Below are 10459 nucleotides of genomic sequence, written 5' to 3' on the forward strand. Positions count from 1 at the left end.
ATTGTAGGATGGCCATAATCAAAACAAAACGACAAGTGGGTTGGTGAGGATGTGGAGAGTGGAACCTTCATACACTGCGGGTGGGAAGGTAGAATGGTGTGGCTGCTGTGGAAAACAGTTTGGCAGTTCCTCAGTAAATTAAATGTAGAATTACCATGTGATCCAGCAATTCCGCTCCTAGGTATATACCCCAAATAATTGAAAACAGGTGTTCAAATAAAAACTTGTACATGAATGTTCCATTCCATCACCCATGGATCCTCCCAGTCAGCTCAACTTATGAGCAGAAAACACTTGCTTTTAGACCCTCTCACAGCAGACAATGGGTGTCATTGCAAAAAGCCAATGCATGGAGCCTATGGAGGGGAGGGCTGACCATTGTCCAGGAGTGCTAATCACAACGTAACACAAAGTTCAGGGTTTCTGCCAGCTGGGTTATTTCTCAGTATGCTGGAGGGGGCGGAGGTTGCCCTTCACATGCCTAGAGAGGCCCCTGATTTATGGGGCTTTAAGAAGAAAACAAGGTCAGAGGAAAATTGGCTGACCCACTGTGAGTCCAAGTGACTTCAACTAAAACAGACAGAGAAGATGGAGATGATAAAAAAGGAAAATTCAGATTTAGTGTCTGATGCTCCACCTCCTAAAAATAGGCAACCTCCCAGGCTCTGTCCTTGGCTTTCTCTTTGCCTTGTCTCTTTTGGAACTCACTGTTGGACATTTCTGTGCTAAATATTTCTACCTGCCAGCTACAAACCCTCTGCTGGGAGTCATAGCACACCTCCAAGGCAGCATATTCCAAATTGAACTCCTCTTTCCTTCCTTCACTCACCGTGCTCCTCTTGTCACCATCATCTCCAAACTACTCAGCACCCTGGCCTCCCTATCTGTCATGCTGGCACTGCCACTTCCCCTCACCCTGGCTCTGAACCTCCTAGTCTCTGGCATCCACATCCCTTCCGTTTCCTGGGACCACAGCCTCACAGCTGCACTGTGCTCAGCATTTAACAGGGACTGTCACACTCAGCCTTCACATTTCCTAGCAAATTGGAAGTGAGGCATCTGACACCATATACCCAACCCGTATTGCCTGCCAAAGCCAATGAATCTCTGCTTCCTGGCTCTCCCTATTCCAGTCTACCATTGGACCCAATGTCCAAGTTCTCTGAAGGCCTGGCTCCAAGCTACCTGTCCCCTGCTATAAGCCTTCAATTCATTATCATAGAAATGTTGAAAACTCCATTTCCCTCATTCTGTATCAGAAGTTTCTTGCATATCTATTTTGTGCTGGGCATGGTGTTAGGGACTGGTATTAAAAGAGTGAGCAAGACTCTCAGGGGGCTCACGATCCAATAGGTAAAGTAAGTGTGACCTTGGACTATAGGGTGAAAAGGGCTGCAATAGAGAGTGAGGAAGTGAGTATCCTCTGGGACCACAAATAAGGTACCAACCCCAGACTCAGTAGGTCAGGGAAAGCCCCAGGTACCCTCAAGATCAAGTCTAGATTCCTCAGCAAGGGTGCGAGCATACCCACACCTGGCCTAGATTCCCTTATCTGGCCTCCAGACTCCTCACATGTCCATGAAGCGCCCACAAAGAGGTCCTCCTGCCTCTTTCCAAACAAGCCAGCATCCTCCTACTCCTAACTGTTGTTATTCATTCTTCTTTCTCTGGGTTATTCTTGCTCCTCACCTTTACATGTCAAACTCCTACTGAGCCTTTGAGAGCCATAGAAACACTACCTCTTCCCTGAAGCCTTCCCTGGTCTCCAGACTCACACATAATTTCTCTGTGCATTGCCCTTATCATTTTCTACATGGTGTATTGCATGTATCTTCCTTGTCCCACTGAACTCAGTCAGGGCAGGCACACATTGCTCATCTTTGAGGGCTCCCAAAGGGCCTACCTACCACAATGCCCTGCACTGAGGTGAAGGAGGAGGTGAGTTAAAAGCCCAACAGGGCCAGGCACAGTGGCTTACGCCTGTAATCCCAGCACTTTGGGAGGCCGAGGTGGGTGGATCACGAGGTCAAGGGATTGAGACCATCCTGGCCAACATGGTGAAACCCTGTCTCTACTAAAAATACAAAAATTAGCTGGGCATGGTGGTGCACCCCTGTAGTCCCAGCTACTCGGGAGGCTGAAGCAGGAGAATTGCTTGAACCAAGGAGGCGGAGGTTGCAGTGAGCCGAGATCGTGCCACTGCACTCCAGCCTGGTGACACAGCAAGCCTCCATCTCAAAAAAAAAAAAAAAAAAAAAAAAAAAAAAAAAAAAAAAAGGCCCAACAGGATTTCATTGTTTACATTGAAATATTAATGGGTTACACATGGTAGATTTGAAGCATTCTGTATGCACTGCGTACTTGTACTAAAATCCTCTGTCCACTCATCTGCTTTCTCATTGGTCTGGGAAAAAGTTAAGGTATGTCACGTTAGTCTATGTGTCCTGGGGCCTTGAGCTAAACCTTGTAGATCTGCAGTAAACATTTCCTGACCCCCAACCAAGAGCAAAAATGTCAAAGTCTTTCACATTACCCTTGTTAAGACTAAATTAAGGCTCTTGCAAATATAATCACATCTTTCTCTTTCATACATTTGGTGAGGGAGCACTGGCTTTTATTCTGGGATCATTGCTCTCTGCCATCCTTCCCAATCCATTGCTCTCCATTTGTCCACCCACCGCTAAATCTTCACCTCCTAAACCAGTTCTATTTGGACTGGCCATCAGCCCAATCCATACAACCTTCCTTCCCTTCTCTCCTCTCGCACTTGGGCCTCTCACCTTGGCTTTACTTTGGAGAAAGTTTAAAAGGCCGGTCTCCTCCGTCCCCTTTAATAATATTATGTTATCTTGATCAGCATTTGTATTTCACATTGTAAGATTCTGGCCTGAATTCTGACTTCACTGGGGAAGGGGAGGGAGTTGGAAAGAGGATTGTTGATGACGGCGATATTTTATTACGTGTGATGGTCATGGGTTAGACGTTCAGCTCTTCAAGCTGGAGGCTGAGGGTGGGGAAGGGGAGAGGACACTAAGTATCATGAAGTCACAGTGCAAGATATTTTTCAAGGAGACATCAAAGCCTTTTTCCATGGTGTCTTGCCTTGACCCCATTTCACACTGGCAAAACACAAACTCAAATTAAAATAAAAATACCAGGCCAGCTCCATTTAGCCAGTTGGGCTGCTGGGCTAAGTGACTGACTTTATTAAAATCGCCAAATGCAAACATTCCAAGATTTATTTTCCTTGCTTATAATTTTGCTGCCTTTCCACTGGTGGGCTGTTTATTTCTAATAATTTGGTAGAAAAAAACATTGGCTCATACCAGTGGAGGTCTTATATGCCAAACTGCAAACCAGAGCACATTTTACTGAGGAATAAAACCCCTGGAATACAGGCTCCAGGGGGGCCCGCTGACGGCAAATTTACAAGCGTAGTACAATTGACGCCATTATAATTAGTTCCCCCCAAAAGTCTTATTTTTCAGGGCAGAGATCCGACTCTTTCTCTTTACACATGAATATCTCCGGACTAGAGCAAGAACATTACAGAGGGTGAGTCATAGACCGGCTTTGGGCTTTAAAGATTAACGCAGATCCTATAAATCTAACCCACATTCTTTTACTGGGAATGACTGACTTTTATGAAAACCAAGGATTGTAAATCAGAAACCTAAATAGCTTACTTTGCAGCAGATAAACACAGATTTATGTAGTGAGGGAGCCCTAAGTTAACCCTTTCATGGGGCCACGGCGGACCTGAGGGTATGTGTGCGGTGGGGGTGGGTTCCATCAGCACTGATGTTCCTTTCTAAACACTGCACGGTGGAGAGGAGACATGCCACATGTTTATCTCCAGCAGACTGAGGTGGGACGCAGGAGGAGTGCGTCTTCTTGAGCCAAGTGAGCTTCCTACTGATCCATCTCAGCTGGGTGCACGTTAAGCAGACAAGATTTGGCCCCTGATTATTTCAAAGGACAGTCTCCAACTTGAAGTGACACACACACCAGGGCTAACCTAGAAGGGGCTTCTGCACGCGTGCTCGTATGCGAGCCTATGGTAGCCTGGGCTTCTAATCATCAGCTGTGTAATCTCTGACAAAGCACCAAACCTCTGCGGACCTCAACCTTCTCGTCAGCAACATGCTGCACCTGGCATGTCATAAGGATTAAACAGGACAGTTTTGTAAGGTGCTTAAAACAGTGCTGGACTCACGCTAGGCACTCGATACATATTAGCCAGTATTATTCCTATTGTTACTAGAGCCACTGGTTACGTAGACCGGGCTTCTCAAACTACTGCGCACACAAGTCGCCTAGGGACCGAATTAACGTGCAGCCCTGATGCAGCCGCCTGAGACCCGCCTTTGCAGCAGCCTGCCAGGAGGTGCGGATGCTGCCGGCGCCTGGACCGCGCGTTGAGCGGTGCAGGTGAGCAGCTCGCCTAACGCACAAGCCACGCCCACACCCTTTCTACACGCTTTCTCGTTCACTTCTCATTGCAACTCCTTCCGCCGCGTGGACAGGTTCAGCACTCTCGGAGTCGATGTCATTATTCGCCATCGACGCGAACCTCGGCAAAGAGACGGGTCTTACCGGTCTCCGAATCTTCTCAGGCCCTAAGCGCGCAGCCCCGCACCCGGGTGCAGCCGGCGCGGTCCCACGTGTCCCTACCGCGAGCCGCTCCCCGCGTCCCTGCTGCCGCCGCGCGCTTATCTCTGCCTGCCCGCCCCGCCCGGCCGTTCCTGCGCAGCCCTGGGTCGGCCTCGCGCTTCTGTGTTTAAACAAGCCTCGCCCTTGTGTTGCCCACTGCAACTTTAAAGGGAAACAGGGCCCGCTGATCCCGGGAGGGAGAGAAGGACATCTATCATTTTTATGTGGCATTTCAAAGGAGGAGGCCTAGGCAGTCCACAGACAAAGGCCCGCTGCGGGGTTAATGGAGAACCCCCATTTAATCATTAACGCTTAATACTAAACCCGCCCAGAGGAGGCCCGCCTGAGGGGGGTGCAGAGGGTCGCCGGGAGGCCCTGGCTCAGCCCTTGGGGGCTGAGGGGCCCTATGGGGGTCGGACGGGTTCAGGGCTGTCGTGGGTTGCTATGGAGTTGGGGCTCCGGGCCATCCTTGCAGAAGGGGGTTTCTGCTGAAGCTCAGGGTGGGAGCGTGAGAAAGGAGGGAGTGGTCACCGAGGAGGCACCAACTGGGGAACTCAGTGCTTTCCACGGGCTCCCCTTGCCCTGGGAAGGTGAAAGCATTAGTTTACTTTCTAGGCCCGACCTGAAATCCGAGTAAACCACGCAAATCCACGCGCACCTGGCCTGTGGTCCCCTGCGAATGTGGGGCCTCCGCAGTGCTTCCTCCTTCTGCCAGGGTTGTGACATGGGCATCCCCAGGCTCTTTGGAGCGCCCCTCCCCACCCCACTCAACCCCAGCACTGAGGCATCCCCAGACTCTGACATATGCTGACGCCCCCCACCCTCAGGTGCCCACCTCTCACCCCTCTGTCTGCCCCAGCTCCCAACCCTTATCACATTTTAATCACTTACCTGGAGCTGGGAATAAGCTGCCTCCTCATTGTTTCCCCAAATGCTTGAACAAAGCCTGGCATTGCACAGTGAGAAAGTCATTTCCCTTCCAATGCCCCTCCAAACCTGAGGAGGAGGAGGAGCAGAAAACGTGGCCAGCACAGGCTTTGACCCCCGCTGCGCACCTGTTCAGCCTTTTCTTAAAAGAGGAGAGCAGACCTCAGGCCCTAAACTGACCCTGGTTTCTGGCCAGAATTTAATACGCACCGTAGTGTGTTAACTGCCTTCTACTTAACTTTTAATTTTTTTTATATTGAAGTTTAGCACCATCCGTGATGTTAACTGGATGTAAAACGGAGTGAATCATCACAAACTGAACAACCTGTGAAACCAGCACCCAGATGGAGGAACAGAATTTGCTAATTTTGAATTCACAAAACAGAATTTTTCTGGGCTCCGGGAAGCCCCTCCCCCATCCCTTTCCACTCTCTATCCCTCCTTCCAGAAGGGCAGCCACTCTCCTAACTCCCAACAGAAGATAATTTTGCCTGCGTTTAGTTTTCCATCAGTCATTTAAATGGACTCACCTGGGCTCAGCTTCGCTCCCTCAACCTGTTGTTGGTGATTTCCATTTGTGTTCAGTGGTATGTAGTTGCAGATTTTTCATTCCCTTTGCTGAAGAGTATTCATTGTGTTTATTTTTATGGTGACTTTCTATGTGTAATACACAGATGCCGGTTTTCTATTTACCTCCATCTCTACATGTTCAAATTACAAAACAATAAAACAAATCGAGTTCATTTAAAAAATCAAACACAGCCCTGGTGGGACACAGATACCGCAGCAGTAGTGTGGACGGTGCATGAGTCGTTAAGATGTGGCATTTCAACCTAGTAATTTAGAGAGATGGGGCTTCTGATCCTGTGCACATGCCTGGGTTGGGCCAGTTTTAAAACTTGTCAAATGGGAGCTTAATAGAGTCTCCTGGGGGCTCCCTTGCAGGCCCAGCACCACGGTGGCATCCCCCAGTTGCAGCTCCCTGGTATGTATTAAAAGGACCTATTGGGTTTACAGGTGTGGCCTCCAGTACCTCTCCCAAAGCACTCCTGTGGTAGAAGTGGGTGGGCCTGCCTTAGGGCTCTCAGGACACACTGCTGACCTTTCCTGCCTCCCTGTGGGAAAATTCCCCAGGAGGAGATAAGATCAGTATAGTTAGGGCCTTGCAGGGGGCCTCCTGCCCCAGGAGCAGGATAGAAGGAAACAGTTCAGATCTGGCTTAAGCCAAGTGCCTACCCCTATCCACCAACCCCCGCCCCCAGGGCTCTGTCTCCAACTGGAGCTTCTGCAAATCCTGCTCTCCTTTCCCTGCTGAGGGAGAGACCCTCCTGGAAACAGCACCCAGCCAGGATCCCCTCAGGGCTGTAAGCAAAGGAAGCATGAGAGAAACTTGAGCCCCTGCTTTGGGCTCAATTCGCTCAATTCAGTGTAGATTTCAGTTTCTCCCTCAAGAGAGCAAAAGTAACTCACAGACCCTAAGGAGAGATGATACTGACTTGTTTACCTTCAGATAGTGCTTTGAAAGTCCTGTTGACTCATTCATCTTGGAGATCCAATCACCCTGCGGTTGATCTCCCACACTTACTAGGCTGAGAAGAAAGACGTCTCTTCTCTCCTTACAAACCCAAATTTGAATCCCAGCTCCCCATCCCTTCATAGCTCCGTGACCTTTTGCAAGTCCCTTAACCTCTCCCAACCTTAATTTCCTGGTGTGTAATGTGAAGGTAATAGTACACTTCTTGCAGGGCACTGGTGAGAACTAAATGGGCTGGTGCTGTCCAAGCATTTGGCAAGAAGCAGCTCACTAAGCAGTGTTGGGCTCCATATGTGCAAAAAGAGGAACAGAAAAACCTCACTTTGAACCCAAAATATCTAGTTTTTAACCCCAGTTTTGGGTGCTTCTTCATTCCAGTTCAGTTTTTTCTTTGAACAGAAGAGAGAAATGAGAGAAAGAGGCAGAGCTCTGCTTGTCATACCAAGGTGATTCTGGCTGGCTTAGGGTCTCAGGTTTCACCTGCAGTGTGATCCTCCCGGGGCTTATTTATTTCCAATGCAGCCTTCGAGATGCTTCCAAAGGGATATCTCAGCACCCTCAGCAAAGGCCCCAATGCAGGATTCTAGCGAATACCTGCCGCAGGATAGTGCCTCTGCTACTTGGGAAACCTTACTCCCTACTCCCTAAGGACCACATGTTCTATTCTGGGACTCACAAACATTATTAGACATTTCTGATGCTTAAAAGAAAAAATCCAAGTTAAATTCCAAAAAATTTATGTGCAACAATTGGGTTTCCTGTCTTGAACCGAGATTAACCAACTTGACATCATTTGCCTGGGATTTTCCTGGTTTTAGCACTGAAATTCCCCATCCCAAAACATCTCCAATCTCAGATAAACCAGGATAATGGATCACCCTACCCAAATGGCTTCATCACATTCTGCTCTGGTTATTTGCTGCCTCACCCTAATTAATAGCTACGTTTATTAAGCAGAGACTCTGCTAAGCACATTTCCTACATAATTTCACCTGACTTTCCTAATAATCCTATGAGTAAATATTATTATTATTATTATTATTGAAACTAGCATACTTCCTGTTTCTGTGCTAAACAATACTGAGACTAGGAAAAATAATTTAGTTGCTTGCTCTAGGAAATACTTCCTGCTGGAAAACAAAGCTGCTGCCCTGTTTTCTTATCAAGACCAAAAGCTTGCTAATCATTACTCACTCTAAGACCCTAGCCTGACGGTGCACACTGATCAAAAGGTCCAGTCTTTCAAGAGCTGCCTTAAAATCACACAGCTCAGAAGAGAAAGCCCTGTCAATACACTTCTTTCTACTCCTACCTTCTGAGACTGTGCAGGTAGTGGGCACCCTACCTTCTAGTATACTTTCCTGAGGTTCTTTTTGAGAAGTCAGCTGTCAGCATTATTTCCCTAGTTTTAATGATGAGGCATCTGAAGCTCAAAGAGATGAAGCATTTTTTTTTTTTTTTTGATGAACAATGAGTACTTACTGGTTTTGCTGGTTGAGTCCCTCTCAGGGTTAGCCAGTTCCCCCAAACAGCAAACAAGTTTCCCACAAGAACTCACACAAGCAAACCAACCAATCCCAACCACACACCCACAACCCCCTCCTCTATGGGGCTCTCACACTCTGGGCCACTGTTCTCCTGCCCTAGCTACCTTAGGGCCAGGAACCAGACAACTAGGGACAGCCCTACACCCCAGAGCCCACTGGAATTATGCACACTAGCCAGCCCTCCGCCTGCTGGGCCTGACTTACCTGTTTGCTCCCTTGGAAACCACAATAAAGGTTCCTGCCCATTTCCCCCTCCCCCTCCCCCTCCTGCCAGGCCCTGGTGCTTCCCCGAGTGCCCACCCCCACTCCCCATACCCCCTGCCCCATAGTGTGTCCTGCCCCTTCTCCTGGGATTTGTGAGTGTAGCACAATTTCTTTTCAATGGCATCCATCTCCTGACCTGTTGGCCTCACCATACCTGATTAATAATAAAACTTTCCTTTTAAAATACTTGTGTCTGAGGGACAGAGGGCAGCTCTGGTCACGTGGGTCACAGCTAACGAAATCCAACCCTGCTCTGCTGCTCTGTGGCCATGGTGGCACCCTGTGTGACATCACCAGGCTGGGCCATGCTGGGCTGAGGCTGAGGGCTGCTAACAAGTGTCCTTTGTGCAAAACCACCCATTCCTGTGGGCTGCAAGCTCCTTTTCTGCCCAAGTCCATAAGAGTCCAAGCCAGTCATACTGTTCAGCTCTGCACCTGCCGATGACCTCTGAGCACTGTTGTGTGCTCAGCAGCCCTGACACAGCCCCTGCCTCATGGGACCACCAATTGGAGGGTACCCCAGGGAGCAACTCCCCAGCCCCCAGTTTCTATGTTTCTGTATTAGTCTGTTCTCACAGTGTTAATAAGGACATACCTGAGACTGGGTAATTTATAAAGGAAAAAGGTGTAATTGACTCACAGTTCCACATGGCTTGGGAGGCCTCACAATCATGGTGGAAGGTGAATGAGGAGCAAAGTCATGTCTTACATGGTGGCAGGCAAAAGGCATGTGCAGGGGAACTCCCCTTTATAAAACCATCAAATCTCGTGAGACTTATTCACTATCACGAGAATAGCATGAGAAAAACCCACCCCCATGATCCAATCACCTCCCCCTTGGCCCCTCCTCCAATTCAACATGAGATTTGGGCAGGGACACAAATCCAAACTATACCAAACTGTCATTAGAAAGTACCACAGATAGAGTGGCTTAAACAACAGAGATTTATTTTCTCACAGTTATAGAGGCTAGCAGTCCAAAATCAAGGCATTGGCAGGGCTAGTTTCTCTCAAGGCTTCTCCCCCTGGCTTGCAGATGGCCACCTTTTCACAGTGTCTTCACGCGGTGTCCCTCTGTCTGTGTATGCTTCTGTCGTCTTTCCATGGGTCCAAATTTCCTCTTCTTATAAGCACACCAGTCACATTGGATTAAGGCCCACCCTGAAGCCTTCATTTTAGCTTAATTACCTCTCAGAAGATTTTTTCTTCAAACATGGTTAGGTTCTAAGGTGCTGAGAGTGAGGACTTCAACATCTAAATTTGGGGCAGGGACACACTTCAGCCCATAACAGGTGGTGTATGCACATGTCAGCTCAAGCACACAAGATGGAACACAAGTGAGCAAGTGGCTTCTGTGTGAGGAAGGTAGAGAAAATTCCTCAAGTGTATAAGGCTCAGGATGGGATCCATCACCTTGGGGCAAAATGTCCAGCTCTAGTCCCAGTCTGCCATGTCCTGGCCACAGAACCTCAGGTGGTACACCTCTTCTCAAACCCATGCTTTCATTGTTTCAGGAGGGAGAATGATCATGGTC

At 48.5% G+C, this 10459-nt stretch overlaps 1 long non-coding RNA gene across 1 annotated transcript; it reads right to left on the minus strand.

The window, feature by feature from the left end:
* Positions 1 to 5544: 5544 nt before the first annotated feature.
* LOC107966856 (uncharacterized) lies at positions 5545 to 9169 on the minus strand. Its single transcript, XR_001706882.3, has 3 exons — positions 9080 to 9169; positions 6111 to 6281; positions 5545 to 5649 (listed from the first exon to the last, which is right to left on the minus strand). It is a non-coding gene; the product is annotated as an uncharacterized LOC107966856 (long non-coding RNA).
* Between the last annotated feature and the right edge of the window lie 1290 nt (positions 9170 to 10459).

The sequence above is a fragment of the Pan troglodytes genome, chromosome 8 (assembly GCF_028858775.2).
Source record: "Pan troglodytes isolate AG18354 chromosome 8, NHGRI_mPanTro3-v2.0_pri, whole genome shotgun sequence".
Classification (NCBI taxonomy): Eukaryota; Metazoa; Chordata; class Mammalia; order Primates; family Hominidae; genus Pan; species Pan troglodytes.